Genomic DNA, 20,307 nt, shown 5'->3' with positions numbered 1-20,307 from the left:
GGGATTATATTAATGCACTGGAGGTCTTACACCACCCTGTATTCTCCAGAGAGTTTTACTGCAGGGAGAATGGGAGTATTGCAAGGGGGCTGACAAGGCTACAGAAGGCCATATTTGAGAAACCTGTTTATGAGAGGTTGGAGGCCTTTACATGCCTCTTTGTTGATTGGATACTGCTTTCTGTTAGGAAATTGGCTGGGGTCTTTTAATTTGATAACTACTGGCATAGCTGAATTTGCCCTTCCAGGTATTTCATTATACCATGTAGCAGGATCCACCTGTTGGCTAATCAGGTTAGGGAGACCTGGTATAGTCAGAACAGGTAGAATCCATTTTGACCTTTGCTGGAATTTAAGAATTGCCCATAGTTTTCCTAGTAAATCTCTTCCTAGCAACCAAGTAGGACACTGTGGGATAGTTAGAAACTCATGGTTAGACATTTGGCCTTCAAAGTGACATGTCAGAGCAGGAGTAAAGAAGCTCTGTCTAAGGGATCCTCTTGACTCCAACTGTGGCTATAGATCTAGAGGAGAGTTTTCCAGAGAAGAAAGTCAAAACAGAATGAGCTGCCCCTGTAATCAAATTGGCTCACTCATGACATCTAAGATTATTCAAGGTTCCTCACAGAAAATGGTTATATCTGTGAATGGGACTTTGTAGGTTTCCCTGAGTCTCTTCAGAGTGGGAAACAAGGGTTTTGGCTGGCCCAGGCCCTGTCTGGGAGCACAGACAGTCAACCCTCCAGAGCCATGAGTCAGGCAAACTGGCCACCTGACACTCAAAGCAGGGCCTGCTTGGTGCAGTCGTGTGCCCAGTGGGTGGTCTTCTTGAGGCTGCAATTGTCCTTGGATTTTCCCTTGGATGATTTGGGTGAGTTTAAAGCATTACCGATTGCGACAACTATAGTCTTGGCCTTTCTCTTTTGAATGTTGAGCACAGAAAAGGCCATGTCCTGCAATTGGGTCATTGGTGTCTGTGGACTCATCTGAAGTTTTTGTAATTTATACTGAATATTTTGGGCTGACTGACAGATGAAATGATGTCCCACCAGTGCCTCTCCCTCCCTGGAAGATGGATCTATATTTGTAGTTCCAGTTTGGTTACGTTGAACGGAGAATAGCTTCTCCAAGGTGGTTTTCTTCCCTTCTTCAAACATACTGATCATTTGCATAGTTTTTAGGCACTTGTAGGATTCTTTGTCTTCATCTGGGGTATAGCAAGTGGCCAAGATGAATCAGCTATTTTACCATGATGGGTCAGTAACGAGGGTCAAAGTTTGAAACCCATCTGCAAACTTACTAGGACCCTCTGTAAGTTGACCTAGCTGTGGTCTGCATTGCTGGACATCTGCAGCTGAAAAGGCACCTTGTCTCAAGTGGTCCCCTATGATCCTGGGACCTCACTCAGGGGCTGGTGAACTGTGAGTTAGAGGAGTAAGAAGCTCCACTCTGGGCTCATCCCAAACTGTATTGCAATAATAGACAAATTATTCCTCTTTCAAACTGCTAGGGTCAAACTTTTCCCACTGATCAGGCTTCAGTCTAGGGAAGAGTTGGTGGAATCTGTAGGGCATGGTTCATATGGCTTCCATGACTCATCTTGGGGACTGTAGAGAGAGACAAGTAGGTCTTGGGCCCTTAAGTTGGTGTCTCGTGCAGAAGGAGACCTGATCTGAGCCCACAGAGCATCCTTTGTGAGACTCAAGTATTTACGAGACAGATGTCTCTGTCTGAAGCTAGGATGACAACAGTGTCTTTCATAGAAGCATAGAAGAAGTCCCTACTGAGGGTTTTTTGTCTCCATACTGGGGCCCACTAACTCCTTAAGGAGAGGGGTGTAGAACCACTTGTTGGATTTACTTAACCCTCTGAAACTCCCAAGAGATCAGGCTGGGAACCCTCCCCCACCCCCACCCCCCACACAATGACCCTCCCTTAGCCACTGTTGAGCCACTTGATGACTCTAAGCAGGGTACCTCTTAAGCAGGATGGAGCTACTTGAGAAACAATACCTCTTACATTTACCTCATAGTAAAACCTTTGGTACTTTGTTTAAGGCAGTAGAGACAGGAACCTTTTTATTTTATTTTATTTTTTGTAGCAGTACATATTTGACATGCATAATGATCACATTCATCATAGAGAATTTGTACCTATATATGTCTTAATTCTTTTTCTCTCATTCCCCTCCTCTCCCTTCAACCCTTCATCCCCTCCCCATTTACAGAAGCTTTGTTTCTATTTCTTCCTTCCATTCTGTAATTTTTAAAATACCCTTTTCCCTTCTTCCCCCTTCCCCTTCCCATTTGAACATGTTATTCCTACTTCCCAATCCTCCATTGTGTTCCCCTCCCGATTTACCCTTTGGGTTTCCCACTCAAGAGAAACAATAAAATATTAAAGCTTGTGTCTGATTTATTTCACTTAAAATTATGATCTCGAGGTACATCCATTTACCTAAAAATGTCTCAAATTTATCCTTTTTTATGGTACAGTAATACTCTCTTTATGGCAAAGTACTACTTTGTAGTATTCCATTGTATATAAAAACCACATTTTCTTTATCCATTAATCCATTGATGGAATCTCAGTGTTGTTTTAATCTGCATTTCACAAAAGACCAGTGGTATGGAACCTCTTTTTCATTTATTTATTTGCTATTTGTACTTCATCTGAGATTTCAGATGCCCATTTTTAGATTGGGTCTTTAAGTTTGGGGGGTTCTGACTTTTTGAGCTCTTTATATTTCTAAATATTACCCCTTTGAGGAGTAGCTGGAAAAAAAAGTTTGTTTTTCCATTTTCTGTGGATTGTCTCTTCACTCTGTTGATTTCTTTTGCTGTGCAAAAATGCTTTTTAATTCGATGTGATCCCAGTTGTTGATTCTTTATAATATTTCCTGTGTGAGCAGGGTTTTATTAGTAAAGTCTTTGCCTATACCTATGTCTTCAAGAGTTTCACCTATTTTATCTTCCAGCAGATTAAGTGTTTCTGTTTTTATATTTAGATCTTTGATGCATTTAAATTTTGGTGTTGTGCATGGTGAGAGAGATGGGTCTAAGTTTAATCTTTGGCCTATGGGAAGTCAGTTTTCCCAATACCGTGTATTAAAGAGGTTTTGTTTTCCAGTGAGGGTGCTGACCTCTTTGAATGCGCTTGGAGTTGTTTCTGCATTTTCTACTCTGCTCCACTGATCCTTGAGCCTATTTTTTTTTTTTTTTTTTTTTTTTGCCAGTGCTGTGCTGTTTTTAATCACTGTAGCTTTGTAGTATAATTTCAAATCTGGGATTATGATGTCCCCTGCCTTGCCCTTGTTGCCCAGAATTGCTTTTGCTATTTTAGGTCTCTTCTGGTCCCATATGAATTTTAGGATTGTTTTTTCTAGTTTTGTGTGGAATGCTATCAGTTTTGGAACTATGGCCGTTTTCACTATATTGAGTGTTGACTTTATATTCTGCCAAATTTGGTTATTAAATCATTTTTTTGGTGGAGTTTTTGGGGTCTTGTCTGTAGACTACCATATCATCCACAAAAAATGATAATCTACATTCTTCCTTTCCTATCTGTATTCCTTTTATCTCTTTCTCTTGTCTAGTTACTCTGGCCAGTGTTTCCAGAACTGTTTTTAATAGGAGTGGTGATAGTGGGCATCCTTATCTTGTTCCTGATTTTAGAGTGAAAGCTTTCAGTTTAGTATAATTTTGGCTCTTGGTTTGTTATAGATGGCTTTTATCAGATTGAGATAAAGACCTTCTAGTCCAATTTTCTGTAGGATTTTTAACATGAATGAGTGATGGACTTTTTCAAACATTTTTTCTGTGTCTATTGAGATGATCATATGGTTTTTGTCCTTCCTTCTGTTAATGTGTTGAATTACATTTATTAATTTGCATATATTGAGCCATCCCTGCATCTCTAAGATGAATCCTGCAGATCATGGTGTATAATCTTCTTGATGATTTGCTGCATTCTGTTTGCCAGTATCTTATTGAGGATTTTTGCATCTATATTCATTAGGGAGACTGCCCTGTAGTTCTCTTTTTTTGCTTGGGCCTTTCTCTGGTTTTGGTATCAGGGTAATGCTTGCTTCCAGGAATGACTTTGGGAACATTGCTTCCCTTTCAATTTCGTTAAAGAGTTTGAGGAATAATGGCAGTAGATCTTCTCTAGAGTTGTAGTAGAATTCAGCAGTGAATACATCAGGGACCTGGGCTTTTCTTTGTTGGTAGTTTTTAAAAATTATTATTACTTCTTCAGTTTCATTGACTAATATTGGGTTATTTAAAATTTTTATATCATCTTGATTTAGCTCTGTTAATTCAAATGTATCTAGGAATCTGTCCATTTTTTCTGAAATTTCCCTCTTATTAAAGTAGAGGCTCTCAAAGCAGGTACAGATGATCTTCTGGATTTCTGCAGGATCCATTGTGGTTGCATTCCTAATTGCTTGGATTTGGGTCTTTTCTTTCCTTCTTTTGATGAGGTTGGCTAAGTGTTTGTCTATTTTATTTAATCTTTCAAAGAACCAACTCTTGGATTCATTGATCAGGCTCATTTTTGCTGGTGTTAATCTGTGATGCCTACAGTGTTGTCAGATGTATTTCATTAGTGTTTCCCCCTTATTAAATATGAAAATCATGTTAAAGGTAAATGTCAAGAGACTATAAAATTACCTTCTTATCTTCTGTACATTTATCAGTTGATAAATGGAGAGACACTGCTGCCAAAATAACTGAATGAATAATTTATAAATGACTGATGCATCTTGTATGTTATTTCAGGTACAAAACAGTAGGACATCAATAATCAAAAGAAGTTGGATTAATTTAGCAGTATTTTGTCATTGATATTTTTATCTAAATGCTTCAAGTCTAGAGCTTTGTTGCCAGGGAAAGCTTTTCTGTCACTTTGGTCCTTAACTTGGAGTAGGGGTACAAAGGGAGGGGTTCCCTGTCTCACCTCAGAGCTCCTTCTCCCATTTTCTTTGATAAGGACTGCTGTAAACTTTGATAAAATGAGATTTGGTCATACTTTCCCTGTCTCTGTAGATTTTCTCATGGTGAATCAAGAATGTGAAATGATCTCTTGTTTTAAGATGGGATATACATGAGTCCTGATTTTTAGCCTTCCTTATAGGTCACCCACTTCCCTACCCGTAGTTACAGTAAAATAGTGTTATCTTTAAAATATCACCCCTTTAGCCAGATTTTCTTAAATGCATTTAAAATTCTATGACATTGCAGCCTGGTTGCCCTAAAAGTTCCTCTGTGGGGCTGGCTGAAAAGGGACAGAGCAGAGCTCAATCTTGTTGATTCTGCACCCTTGGGTTTAGGTGTCTGGGTGACCATCAACTAGAAGGAAGGCTTTGGAGGTCCTGTGGCAGTGTGCAACAGTGCCAGTCCACCTAGGGAGGGTTAAACCGCAGGCAGAGGACAATGCAGTTGGATTGGAGGTCTCAACCTGGATCTTCCTTCCCTCGAAGGTTAAGCAGCTCCTTATTTCAGATCTACTAACAAACCGGAAAAGGCTATGCAATTAACATCCTGATTTATTCTGACATGACTCTCGAAGGGTGGCCTTTTGATTATTTTTCAGAATTCCACCCTGTGGCTTTACCCACCAAGCCTAGAGATGTGATTTTCTGCTCATGCATTGTCAGAACGGCCTTGCCTCGGGCCCCAGCCCCACTGCCTGTTAACAAGAGCAGCTCCCTAGGAGCGGACATCTCTCCCAACATCATAATTGGGCTGGCTCTCCAGCCGGTCCCCCAACTCAGCCAGGCCTCCCAGGGCTCCAGGGCTCCCAAGCCGGCCGTTATCAGCAGCTCCATGGTTAGAGAACTGCTATAACTAAATGCGGGCTGGGAGGCACTGCAGGCAGGGATGAAACTCAGTGCCCTCCCAGGGCACAGAGCTGAGCTGTGGAATTGGCCCAGACCCTGGAACTTCACAGACAGTGCAGCAGAAGGCTGTCTTGTTTGGGCATTTATTACCTGGAGCCAAATGTGCAGAAAGGAGAGATAATGAAGTACTTGACTAATTCAGTGCGATCCAGCTGGCTGCAGAGTCGCGCCCAGAACCCAGAGCTCTCTGCTGCCACTCTTGCTGGGCACCTGGAAAACAAAACAAAGGAGCACAGAGATAAAAGGCAGAGGTATGAATAATAAAGTTGGAGGAAAGAAGGGAGAGGGTTGGGTGGGCCTTCGCTCCATTATAGGGAAGTTATGTTTTGTCCTCATTTGATTTCCAAATTTGTCACTTTGCACTCTACGAACCTTCCCATTGGAAAGCCAGTCAATCTTTTGATAGTGGGCATCATTTTTTTTAAACTTGCATAATGGCCAGTAAATTCTGGTACAACAAAAAGAGACAGATTCATACACACAGAGAAATATATGAAGTGCTTCTAGTGGAGATGGGGATGTGCTTTGGGCCAGCAGTTCTGATTAGAAAACTAATGTGACGAGAGGTCTCCCTGTCATTGGTTGCCGAGAAGCCAGCTGCCCGGTGGTGTCCTCATCCTTCTATACCTGTGAGGGGCCCATGCCAAGTCTGCCTCTCTTTGCCACCTCCTGCAATAAATCATGGATCCTGGGCGGTCAAATGTGCTTAAATACTTTGAGTACCATCTGCATACAGACACAATAAATAAAACTCCAGGATGACTGACTTTAGCCTTGTATGTATTAGAATTACCTCTTTAGAGTAGATGCTAAAGAGTCATGGGGGGTCCCAGCGCATGAGTCAGAGCAGTCGTGGGGGGCTGGCCCTCCTGCAGACTCAGAGAAAGGGGCCTCCCCACCAGCCAGCCGCACAGTGACAGATGAGCTCCAGTGGGAGGAGCATGTGCACAGGAGCCTGGGCAGCAGCTCCACCAATGCAAGCGGGATTTGTAAATCCAATGCACAGAGCTTCACTCACATGGGCAGGAACTGGGGGAAGCTTCTGCTAGCAGTTGGCTTTACCTACAAGGCAAGGTCTGGTTTCAGGAGATCCAGTGAGGTACGCAGTCAGCTTCCTAATCTCCTGCTTTCTCAGTTTGTATTGGCTTCATTCTTCCTTTTGTTAGGAGCTCTCATGCTGTCTTTCCATTGTCTTCATCAACAGCTCTTCCCTGAGCTGGGTGTAATGATTTATGCCTATAATCCCAGAATTTTGGGAGGCTGAGGCAGGAGGATCACAAGTTTGAACCCTGCCTGGGCAACTTAGCTTGACCCTGCCTCAGAAAATTAAAAGGGTTAGGGATATATTTCAGTGCAAAGGCCCTGGCTTCAATTTCTAATACCATAAAAACCAAAAGAACAAAAAATAGTCCCCCGAAACTAGGTCTTAGAATTACTAGAATGTTCAATACTTAGTGTTATGATAATTGGTGCTCAATGAAGCAATATTAAATGTAAGACCTCCATTCAATCAAATCATAAGAGATGAATTTAACTACTAAAATGTATTATTAAAATAAGAAGAGTTGTCCCTTGGTGTCAGAGGGAATTGGCTCTGGTACTTCTGCCAATGCCAAAACCGCCAGATGCACAGGTCCCTCAGCTAAACATCCTCATGTAACCTATGACCACCATCCTGTGGACTTCCAGTTATCTTCAGAGTCCTTATAGTATGTAATACAGTGGGAATGCCAGGCACATTGCTGTCATGCTGGATTGTTTAAGGAATAATGACAAGAAAAGAAGTCTATATGTGTTAAATACAGACACAATTTTGTTGACTATTTTCAATCTGCAACTAGTTGAGTATATGGATACAGAACCCACAGACATGGAGCATCAGCTGTATATGTCTTAGTAACTTTTCTACTCTGGATAAAATATGCTGCCTAGATAACAGGTTAATACAGTTTACTTTCAGAGAGTAACAAAAATTTATTGAGCACTTACTATATGCCAAGATGTCCTGGGAAGTGTGGGATAGCAGTATTTCAAAAAGATTTCCTTCTCCTGAAAAGCCAACCTTTACTGCACATATACACCTCGGTGAATAATTTTGTATACTCTGAAAACAGCAATCCATGGTGAAAAACAGATTCTGGCTATTTTAATTGCACTTAATAGATGGAGTTTCTTTTTCTGCCCATCTAGATTATAAAGCTCTGTGGAGCCTGTTTTGAGGTTGTGCTCTGTGATGAATGTCCAGTAGTAATTATGAGTTTATTATATTTGATGGTAACAGCAATAATGATAGTAATGTGAGGAACAATCATCATCAGTATTTGTGACGGTGCAATAATAGTGTTTGTTGGCCCAGGTGAATTCAGTTCAGTGCCAAGTGTGCTAGGCAAGTCCTGTCCGTCTCCTCTTCACCAGGGCTGCCACCAGGGTGTGGACACCCTGTCCCTGCGGAGAGGACAGAGCGACTCCCAGCCTGTTCTGAGAAATCTGGGCTGGGGACCTTGTCCCCATTGTAGGACCAAGACCCAGTCTAACACATGAGTCTCAGTCACTCACACACATTTCTAAGCAAATGGCACAAAAATTCCTAAGCTTCGGCAGAAGAAAACAAGTATCTTTGATGTGCGTCAAGCTCCCGTATTATACAGGTTGATTATTCCTTCTTGGAAATGTTTGTGAGTTCAGATTTGTTTCTTTCAGGTTTTGAACATATATATAGAGTATCTTGAGAAAATGACCCTCATGTTCCTCATGTTCCCTCATTTATGTTTCATGTACAATTATACATGCAGAAGCAAGGTAATTTTATACATGTTTAATGATTTTGTGTGTAAAACCAAGTTTCATGATGTGGAATTTTATGTTGGGTCCCCAAAGCTTCAGATTTTGGTACATTTTCAATTTGGGATTTTCAGATTGAAAATCAGCGGGATGTATGACCTGTTTTTCACAAATCTTTTGCTCTTTTTATATTTGCTAAAAACAGATTAGAAGCTATAGGGGAAAATCTCCTCAAAAATTCTATTAAAATGTACTGACTTGTGTCTATAAGATTCCTCCCTCATGGTGTTTTATTCTCAAATGCCCTTCACCTTCAAGTGGGGGTGTAAACAGTGGTAAAGAAGATAATTAATACATCTCAGTGAAAATCTAACTCAGTCAGTGATTTTGAACTAAGGGCTATTCCAATTTAGGCTCCATACTTTTGTGACTTTGGGCAAATGCTTTACTATAGGACACATGAAAATATTTTATTTGATTATAAAGTTGCTGAGTCATTGAAAATTAATACATGTATTCCTTCCCCTCACCTCTTCCACCATAACTAAGCCTTCGAGGGTATCTCTTGCTGGGTATAAATTGCATAATCTTGTTTTATCCTTTTCTCTCTCTCTCTTTTTTTTTTTTTGGTGCTGAGGATTGAGCCTAGGGCTTTTTGTATGCTAAACACACATTGTACCACATCTCTACCCCTACATAATCATTTTAAAAGAAACTAGGCTGTGTTGGTATTGTTCTTCATTGCATTGTCACTTAACTGGGAGATCGTACAAATTGCTGATGGTCAAGTAACAAAGCCCTGTGATTTGGGGGCCTCCCACAGCCCAACTGGTACCAACAGCTATCACTAAACTCCTTGGGTAAATGTCTCTCTTGGACCCAGCGCAGGTGACTCCTACGCTTATCTGCTTTCTGGGGCTGTTATGAGGATTAATTAATGCTTGTGAAGAGCTATAATCACCTTGGATGAAAGGAGCAGCAGAAGAATAATGACCCTTCAGAGTAACGTGGCACCTTTCATCTGAAGATCTCCAAGCACTTCACAAGTTGGAATTAATTAAGCCAAGGTAATTGCAAGGTATAATGACAATAACAATAATGATTATAATTACCCTCCACATTATCCTTAAGGACCTGATTTGAAATCAATTCCTGAACCTAGGTTTGCATGGTGGCGGTGAACCTTTTGCTCTCTGTGGCTTAGGGCACAGGAGCCAGGGTCCTGACCTCCCCTGGTCAGTTGCCTCCTTCTCACCAGCCATGCCTGTGCTTCCTACCATCATCATGGCGTGAATGTGGGCTTTATGGAAGGAGGGTTTAGTCCTCTGATTGGCACCTGCATTAGTGGTGATTTTTGGAAATGTAGAAAATGTGCCACTGAAGGGAATATTTTTGTATTCAGCGATGATACTTGAAATTATTTTGAATGCATGCTTTTTAATCTGTAATATCTTAGCTAAAGTAGCATATGTTTATATACACTCACTCTGTACTGGGCACTTGTCTAAGTGCTTCACATGTATTAACTTGACTCTCCCAACAGAATCCTCATAGGATTGCATGAATGGTACATGGTTTAATGCATATAAAAGGCATAGACCATGCCTGGTGCATGCTAAGTGCTTGATAAATGGTTGTTGTTATAATTACCCACTGCTGTGGTGTGGTTATGGGTCCTCCTCCAAAGGTTCATACCCTGCCAGCTTGGTCCCCAAAGTAATGGTATTTCGAGGTGCGGAATGTTTAAGAGGTGGCACCTGGTGGGACTGGGTCATGACGGCTCTTGAGAAGGGACTAATGCTGGGCTCATGGAAAGGGTTAGGTCTTGTAGGAGGGCACTGGTTGCCACGAGAGCAGGTTGTTACAAAAGAGGGCCAAGTCCCCCTCACTCTCTTAGTCTTCTGTAGCCATATTCACTCTTGAATGGACTCTTTGCCAGGTGATGCTGTCTTCCTGGAGCCTTTCGCCAGAAATGGATGTATTGTGCTTTTGGATCTCTTGAATAGTGAGCTAAATAAACCTCTTCTATTTATAGGGTACCCAAACTCAGATATTTTGTTACAGTAACACAAAGCAGATGAAGACACCCACACTTCAATAGATACAGATAACTTAAAAAGAGAATATGTAAGAAACTAACATTATTCCTTGCATCAAGACGTAAACAAAGAGAATACTTAGTATTCTAATTTTTGTGAGCTTGTTTTGAACTAAAAACCTTTTCCAAGATAGTAAGGGTCTATCCTTTTAAAAAGATTTGGAAATTTCATTGTTCTTTCTAAGGCTACTGCCCTTCTAGGGAATAAAGCCTTTTCTAAACCTGTTCTATCTCATCAATGGGCTGAGGTGGGTTTAAAAATAGGCAAAACACCTGTTATAATTTTCCATGCTATTCCTAGTTCACTGAAAGCATTTGGGGTAGTACAGTAACTAGTGTGGTGCTCTTTCCATGACATCATGTCTTTTGGGTTTCATTTGTTTTTCCTAAATGCCATTCTGGAAATCGCCCATTCAAATCACCACTGTGACATCTTATAACAGTGTTCGGGACAAGTGCACTGGAGAGTGCCTGACCTAGTAGTGACTGGCAGCCCAAATAATGCAAACAGAGACCTGGTTTTTCACATAAACCTTGGGCATGTCCGTGATGAGATCACATCCAGAGTTTTGTATGGTGTGGACAATATTAAATTAATTTGACATTGGCCAGACTTTCTTTATAGCCTGATTTCCTTTGAGAGAAGACCGTCATCACCAAAGTCACTCGCTTTCCAGACAGTGAAGTTGAATAGCACTAGTCTATTTTAGTATCCTTTGAGTGGGGCATCTCTTCTGGATACAGTGGAAAATATGTTTTAGAATTATAAAGGATTAAAATTCCCTCAAATCTTGTTTTATATTTTCTGTAACAGGATTTTGTTGTTGTTTCCTATAATATATGAGAATTTATCTTTTAGTACTTGACTAACATTGGGACAGTACTGAGATTTTCACTACTGGGACTAGACTCTCTAGGTAGACATAAATATTTACACGAACCAACTCCCTCCTCTCAGTTTTGTCCATGGAGATATATATATATATATACACACACACACACACACACACACACACACACACACACACACACTATATACATATACACATAATTAGATAAGCATTGTCTTTAGAGTTATCAGGGATACTGAATGAACAGCAACACATACTACTATCATTGCCTCTCATTCATTCCAACTCACTGACGTCCCACTTTTCATGGCTGTGGAGATACCCTGGCTATTCTATTTTGTTTGAGAAGAAAGTTTTGGGAAAAGATAAATGAAGAATGTTGAGGAGGGTGTCAGGCAATTGGCAGATTGTACACAGCTTCAGGCAGTATTCAGTGACATAACAAAGAAAGCCTCAGAGTTTTCCTTTCAGTAGAATATGTGCTCAGGAGTTTTATCTTGTCCACCTTCCTAGATACTCTACTTTCTATTATAAAGTCCATTGCCTGGGTCTTGCAAGTGATGAGCTAGGGTTCTTTGCCCTTTCTTTTTACTCCCTTTGAGGACATCCCTGAATTGAGCCCATGCTAATAGCTTTGTGTTGTAAATGTCAGATCCTTATGGGTGGGGAGAGGGCTGGGGAGCTCAGAGCTCTCTTTCTACCCAGGTTTTCAGATCAGTTCCTTTGCAGCTTATTTTGTGTTCCAAATTTAATGGAATGGCACTGAGTTCTTGGGCTTCCTCAGTTTAGCCTGAAGGGCCTCATGCCTGAGAACTTAGATCTCCAGTAAGCTGCTCACTACAGCTCTAATAAGATGATCAAGAAATCCCTGAGGCCATGTCCTAAATTATGGACTGCTGATGGGAAAAACCCATCAGTTGGCCAGACTGGAGGACATTGTACCTGGGACCTTTTCATGTTTTACAGAGCAGATCAGTGTGGCATAGTGCTAATTAACATTTCACTGCTTGTAGCTGAGTTATCTGGTGAGGTGACAGTATCTAAATATGCACAGGCAGCTATCAGAGCTTATTTAAAAATTGTTCTAAAAACTTACCTGTGCCTTTGAATGACTTGGAAATTTGAATCTGTGAAGCATGCTCATGACTTTGGCTGTTTCTTTCCAGTTGCATCTAGAATTGAAGTTTTGTTGGCAAAATAAATGACGGGTCCTCATCCTGAACCCTTCAGTCCACTGAGGCTTCTTATTAGGGTCATTCTTGTCCCATGTCTACAGGCCCCAGGACTAGCCCTGTGAGCTCAGCCCATGGAGTGGCGTAGGTAACGCTAGTCTGCTGGCCACTGCATCTGCTCTTTAGCCACATCGGCAATTGACCTTTGACCAATCTTTGACTCTGCTGCAGAGCACTGATCACTTTTATTTACTTATTTATTTCAATTTAAGCTACTCATCTCATGAAGAATAGTAAAACAACTCTCTAATTCAATTTTACTTCTTCTAAGGTAGCTCAAATATTTGGGTACATTTATTTTTTTTTTAAATTTAAATTTATTGGTACATTTTAGGTATACAATATAATGATATTCATCATTGGAAATTTACACCTTCACATAATCACTCTTGGTTCTTATTTTTCCTCCTTTCCCTGCCCTCCCTTCAACCCCTCCATCCCTCCCTATTTACAAAGACTTTGTTTCCATTTTTTCATTTTCTCATATTAATTCCATTCCCATGGGTACATTTATTTTGCTTTAATTTTAGGTCTTTATGTAATGTATTCTCAGCTAATGCTCAGTTGGACTTTGGGACTGTAGGGATGTGAAAGGAGAAAAAAAATGAACTTACTGCCAAGTTCTAAATACTGAAAGAATATCTTGCTAATCTAGTATTACTTTTTTTTTTTTTTTTTTTTTTGCAGTGTTGGGGATGGAACCCAGGGCCTCAAAAGTATGCTAGGCAAGTGCTGTAGCACTGAACTGCATCCTCAGCCTGTTGCTTGTGTTTTGATGGCTTGCCTTCCAGCATCTTTTTGTCACTCGATTGGACCTCCAAAAGGAAACCCAAAGAATCCCTTGGCTTTCTTGTAGTCAGCAGGACTAGGAAGAGCGGAAAACAGGAGCTGCTACAAGGGCACTTTGAGGGAAGAGTTCCAGATGCTGGAAGACAAAGTCAGTCAGGAACTCGAGGCTGGTTCTAGCTAGTATGATCCTTCAGCGGGTACCTCACCCGAGGATACTTGGAAGCTGATTAGTAGCTGATGGTGAGGGAGCTGGACCCACTTAGAGGTGAGCAGCACTGTAATCTCTTGCATCCCTTTTCTCTTTCCTCTTTTTTCTCCATCCACAGCAGCAGAGAAATCAGATCTCTGTATCCATGGATTCAACCAACTGTTGATCAAAAATATTTGAAAGAAAGAAATTGCATATGCACTGAACATGCACAGACTTTTTCTAGTGATTATTCCCTAACCAATACAGTACAACAGCTATTTACATAGCATTCACATTGTAGTGGGTGTTATAAAGAATCTAGAGATGATTTAAAATATGCAGGGAGGGGGCTCCAAGCATCATAGGTTCTATGCAAATACGGTACCATCTTAAAAGGATCAAGGATTCAAGAACCCTTGGATTGGTGTCTGTGGGGGAACCCATCGCCTGCAGTTACTGTGGGACACTTGCACTGGAGCTAAGTGGCCTCAGGAGGTGGATGAGAAGGTGGAGAATAAACAAGGGTCCTGCAAGACTGGTCAGAAGCAGAAGTGGAGACCCTGTGGGACAGTGGGGTGGGGGAAAGGTAAAAGTTAATAGGTCCCTTCCTCCTCCTATGCACAGGAGGTCTTCCCTGTGGCTTTATAACTTGTGACCTCCTTCCACACATGACAGCAGGGCTCTGATACCCCTCAGAGCAGAGCCCTTCTTTCTCCCTGCCTCATGCTCCTAGGTCAGGTCTGTGCAGCACAAAATAGATGTCAAATATCTGGACAGAAAACAACAACAAATTTTAAAGCAACAATGACTTTGAAAAGGGAAAGAAATGACAAAGGCTTTTCTTCTTTTATCAAACAGAAATATCTGCCTAGAGAACAAGGTTTTAGTTTTCTTCTCAGAGACCACAGGAAAAGAATCACAGTAACATAAAAATGCTCTGTGAAACTTCTGAAAAAATGTTCCTGTAGAATATTCAGCAGGGAAGTTATAATTCATACAAAACACATTGCTTTCAACTTCTAACTTGCTGAAAGAATGATTGGAAAAATGGAACTTCCTTAACAAAGTCAACCTAAATTTCTTGCTTAGAATAAGAGAGGAATAGAAATGTCAGTAATGATGAAAAGAGAAAAATAGCTCCTGATCCTTATTCACCCAAAATAAAGAAACAAGTTGCTTTTCCTTTACTCTTTTCTTTGGTAGCTGCTAAAATCATGAATGTATGATTTTTGCATAAATTTTCTTAAAGACAAAAGGATTTTATTTTAAAAAAAGAAAGACATAAAAGGTAGGGAAGAGAAGCTATGAGAAAATATCTTCTCGAGTGACACTTTTAAAAGCCTAAGATGAGCTCATCTCTTATCACAGAGATCCCTGCATCAGTCACCTGAAGGTCACTTGTGCTGTCCACCTCCATGTGACGAGGCACCCAGGACAGGGCCCAAACTTGAATGAGGAAGCAGCCCTTCCATTTTTATGTCATAACAAACAGTTGCACTAAAGAACTCTGCTGTAAGAAATTTATGTTATTTATATTACTCTTAAGTAAACCAAAGGTAGGCAAAAGAAATTTAAAGAAATAATTCCACTGTGTCTAAGAAAAGATGACAATGATGTGGGATAATTTTAAAGACACCACTTTTGGTCAGGTCTTATATAAAGATAAAGGTCAAGAATGTATGTTCCTTCTCTTTTGTTCTGGATAATACCAAAGATTTATTTACATTCTTGGCAAAAACTGAGATTTTGGTGTCTGGAAGCCTCTGGGAGAGTGTTGTTCTACTTTGTCTTTTCTCTCTCTGTGCCTTCCTTCAGGCCTTGCTCCAAGTTCTCGAGATACTGCTTCCTAAGCAAGGCCTCTTCCTCTGGTGTCAATTTATTAACCATCATTTTGGACATACAGGAGTTTTTCACAGATATTTTCAGTGTTAGAGAAAGCAGATTTTCCTCTTTGAAACTTTGTGTTTTGTTTGTTCCTGGACAAATGGTGGTCAGTGGAGACTGTTGTGTGCATGGTTTGCTCTGTGAACTGTGGCCTGGGGCATTCTCCGCTCTGCCCTGACTCTGGGAGTTGCCTGACTTCCTGAAGATCCATGGCCTTCAGCTCCGGTCTAGGAGTAAGGATGTCTGTTGACAAACTGGGTCTGTGTCAAAGAACTGTTGTGACAGACGTGTGAGGCACTTACAGAACACTTGGGCATCTTGGAAGAGAGGTGCAAGGTAAATAAGGGAGCAGTCATTTGGAACCAGTCTCTGAGCCCTGTGCTCAGTGAGACAGGAAGAGTTGGGCAGGGCAGGCTGGTGAAAGATGGAGTTTCTGGTTGCGTATTTCAGATCGCAGGTGTGCGTGTGCATTATTGTGCGAAGGGTGGGCCTGGGGATGTGGCCAGGAAGCAGGGGTTCCAGGAGGCTTTCAGAGTGAGAGGAAGAAAAGAGGTACACGGAGGTGGAAGGACAGATTTGTGAACACACAGTGATTTTACAGAATGAAACAGAAAGGAGAAACATAGACGTGCTAGTAAGGGAAACTCAGGAAGATGAATCTTAAAATCTTTCTGGGAATCTGATCTGTGAGGGAGACTTTTCTAAATCCATAGGTGTGAACACGAACATCAGTATTACTACTCCTTTGAGTGACTCCCAGAAGGAAAATCTCAGTTTAAAAACACAGGCAGGTGTTGTGGGAATTTTATAATATACTCCAGACAGGTTTTTTTTGAACTTGGAGAATGATAGTTGTTACTTATAGGAAATGAGTCATCATAAAATAAAAATGCAATCTTGACCCGTATAGTTCTGAGTGTACTTACCCCTTAGCACGTTTTTGATTAATCAAACAAATATCTCAGTCACCTAACTCAAAAGCTGCTGTGAACTTGTTTGATAAAAATGACTATAAAAAATTAAAGATAACGAAAACATACAAAGTGGAATTGGGATTTCACTTTGCCCTAAGGCTGCCTTCTAAATAAGTGATGAAAGAGAAAGGAGACAAAGATGGATTAACAGAGTATGACAAAGTGCGGAACCCAGTCATGGACATGAACACTTTGGCAAGAGTGTGTCACCCACTTTGCTGCCGCACCGGTTTGGGAAATTCCTAGGGCTCAGGTTCAGGTTCGTGCTGAGCAGGGACTAGTGTGTCCTCACACCATCTCTAGCCAAACAAAGCTAGCAAAAGCCAGAGAATTTTCAGTGCAAAGATAAAATAAAAATAGCCATTTGGAATCCAAAGAGGTGTGCTTAACCCCAAATTCATCATTTTACCATAATTACCATTTTAATATTTTTTTCAAAATAAAAATCTCAGTTTGCACACTTGAAGAAAGTAGATAATTTCTCTCCAGGAGAGTTGTAAGGATAAAGCAAAAAGGAAAGAAAAGTTTGAAAAGTCTTTGAAACTATTAAAAAAGTAAAAGTAGAACACATTTAAGTTGGCCCATATGGCCATTGCTTTGAGTTCTTATAAGGTCTGAAAACTGGATGTAAGCAGAACTCCTTTGGGAATGGAATTAAACCAAATGATGTCAATATAATGATTTCATCACATTTCTGTCCTTGTGGCATACTGGGCTCAACACAGGAAAAGTTTCTCCAGGTTTTCCCAAGGGCCTCCCAGTTCCCAACCTCAGTGAAACTGGGCATAATCATTCCATTATGACACACGCTTCCCTGCTACATTAAAGCAAAAGTGAGTTTGCCAAGAAAAGGCAGCTTTTCACCAAGGGTGTAGCGTGTGTCCTGGGAAAACTGGTCTGCCTGCTTTCTCCTCAGCTTAGTCTTTTGAGTGTGTGTGTGTTTTTTTTTTTTTGGTATGGGGATTGAACTAGGGATTGAGTGTGATTTTTGATGTCAGCTACACTAACTAATATTATATTAACCATTGCCCTAATGCTGGTTCCTCATTTGGCAACACACACACAGAAACACACACGATCACTGGAAAATTATAAATTGACCTAACTTTTTGGATGGACCCAGGACTTCAAAGAGTTAGAGAAGGATCAATCAGATAAAAACCTGTGTGTGTCACTTATGTCTGAAAATGCTACAGTCGTGTTTAAATAACTGACAGAACAATTTTTTTTTTTTTTGGGTATGCAGGAAAGTAAGGTTCAACAGACTGGAAAAATACAATCCATGTCTCTCTGTCATTTTTTATTTTTATTTTTTTGCTGCTTCCCTTCACCCTGGAGGTAATGGCAGCCTGGTCTCCATGGGCAGGGAGAAGCTGGGAGAGTGAAGATGGCGTCATTTCTGCCTCCCAGGGAAGACCCGGCTGGAGGCAACTTCAGCTGGCTTTTCTTCCCTGCCCCTGCTCGGGCCTGAGTGCATGCACACAGACTCCAGCACACCTTGCTTTTCATCCAAGGAGATTTCTGGAAGTCCGCCAGCTGCAAGGCCCAAGGTCAAGCAATCACCATGACTATCAGCAGCAAGAAGAACCTTGGGGATGAGGAGGTGACGCAGGTGGAGAGGCAGTTAGTGGATTTGCAGAGCTGCCTGCTCACTGCTGTGGTTCCCAAGATGGCAGCGGCTGCTGTGAGTGTCTGGAAGGTTTTATCTACTGCTCACTGCTCTGTGCCAGAGGGCTGATGGGATAGTCCGCTTTGGCAGGAGCATTCAGTGGTAGCCTGCAACTAGACAGCAGAAGGAAAAGGAAAAAAAAAAAAAGAAAAAAAGTCTAACAACAGACCAGCTGGATCAGGTCCTGAGAGTGCGAACACCAGTTCCAGGCCCTTCCCTGCCTGCATCCAGGTCTCTCCTGCATCAAGGCCCTCCTGCTTACATTAATTACCCCTTGTTCCCAGACACACTTATTCCAAACTACCTTTAGGGTTCAGAGTGCAGGAGCAAAATGACTTGGGTTGAAAGCAATTAACAAACAGGTTATTTTAAATTAACAGGCACTTTTACCAGCTGGCCCACATAGCTTGTACATGTCGTGGCAGTTAGTAATGCCACGTATCCTCTGAAAGGATGAACAGGGTTTGCTTTTTCACATTCTCTCCAGTGACATCTGCTTATTTTATTTTGTGATTTAAATATTTTATGAAGACGTATTTACCAGAAAGCTAAATCAAAGGGACTAATAAAAAGAAACGCTTACACAAATTTCCAATATTAATTATCTTTATTTGTATGTAAAAAGTATATTAGCATTGCTGTAAATGCATTATTAATATGTTGTCAGTTTTTCTTTTTCACTCTGAATTTCTTTTACTGTTCCTATAACACTGTAATTGTTATAGTTTGGGGATATACTTTTAAATTTTTTGGTATAGATATATATGGCTTTACTCTTCTGTGTTGAAAGTAGGCACTTCGGTCATTCTGCCTTCTGTACGGTAGGGATTTAGTGTTAAATGAAGAAGTGGATTGCTTCCTAGAATCCAAAACAGACAACTATAGAAAAAAACCCCAGAATTTTATTCCAACTTTCTATAGGCTAGTAACATGCTACCTATTGTTTCATAAAGGGATTCTCCATGAGATAATGGGTTCCTTGACAGCATTTAACATTTGATTTACATGCAACTTTTTAGAAACACTTAACAATATGAAGTGGGAGAAGGTCCATTGGGTTATTGTAGGTGGTAATGACACCTGGGGAGTAGCTTTGTTTGAGTGTCATTTATAGCAGCAGTAAATGCATATTGATTAAAATGTATGCACATGTGCAACCTGCTCTCCCATGTATTATTTAGATATACAGGGTGGAGGTGGTGCCTCTGTGTGGTGCCTAGAGCACTGTTGACACTCATTAAAGGTTAAGGACAGTAATGTCTGGCTAGCAAGTGATGCAGATTTTTTTTTCAATGACCATTTAACAGAGATGGCAAAACATGAAATGGTAGGTAAAATACACAGAGGTATATATTGTCACTATCCTGGTAAAGATAAAGTTAAAAGCTTTTGGTAGATTTTTCCCACTGAAGATTTGTCTCTCAATACTGACCACTTATTTCATTAAAGGACCAAGGAAAAGACACATAAGGTCATATATTAAAATAAATTAAATAGACAGTTCTGAAAAAATAATTCAAGAGTCCAAACTAATGGACTATGATGAGAAATAAAATGTAGAAAATTCTGTGTGATAAGATAGCTAAACTGAGATATAAAGAATTTACTATTAGTTGATTCTGAATTGTATTTTACCAGCTGGATTTTCACTGGAGGAAAGTTACATTCCTTGGGAAATACCCTTTTTGGTATAAACAGTGGCATCCTAGAGGGACAGCTTTCTAAGATAAGGGTAGGAAGAAGAAAATTGAAGTTCCAGTTGGGCACTGTTGCTAATAGACTATTTGACTCTGAAAGTCTTTTAGCTGTCTGGGCTTCCATTCCTCCCTTTGTAGTTAAACAGCATACTCCCACAGTGAGGTTCTCCTAGCTTTTTGGCAGGGTGGGCTGGGGGGATTATGTCCTATGATTCCAAAGCAGCAACTTTATATAGAATAG

At 40.7% G+C, this 20,307-nt stretch overlaps 1 protein-coding gene across 1 annotated transcript in view; it reads left to right on the top strand.

The window, feature by feature from the left end:
- The first annotated feature begins 2,623 nt into the window (after positions 1-2,623).
- Positions 2,624-20,307, top strand: part of LOC101715907 (uncharacterized) — a 497,493-nt gene continuing 479,809 nt past the window's right edge. Inside the window, 2 exon segments of the mRNA XM_087182557.1 lie at positions 2,624-9,749; positions 13,551-13,917. The gene's annotated coding sequence lies outside the window, so the exon portion shown is untranslated.

The sequence above is a fragment of the Heterocephalus glaber genome, unplaced genomic scaffold, assembly GCF_053883595.1.
Source record: "Heterocephalus glaber isolate CG9 unplaced genomic scaffold, H.glaber_assembly_v1.0 deba00001472, whole genome shotgun sequence".
Lineage (NCBI taxonomy): Eukaryota > Metazoa > Chordata > Mammalia > Rodentia > Bathyergidae > Heterocephalus > Heterocephalus glaber.
The sequence above is the reverse complement of the archived record's forward strand: the minus strand, read 5'-3'. Positions and strand labels throughout refer to the sequence as shown.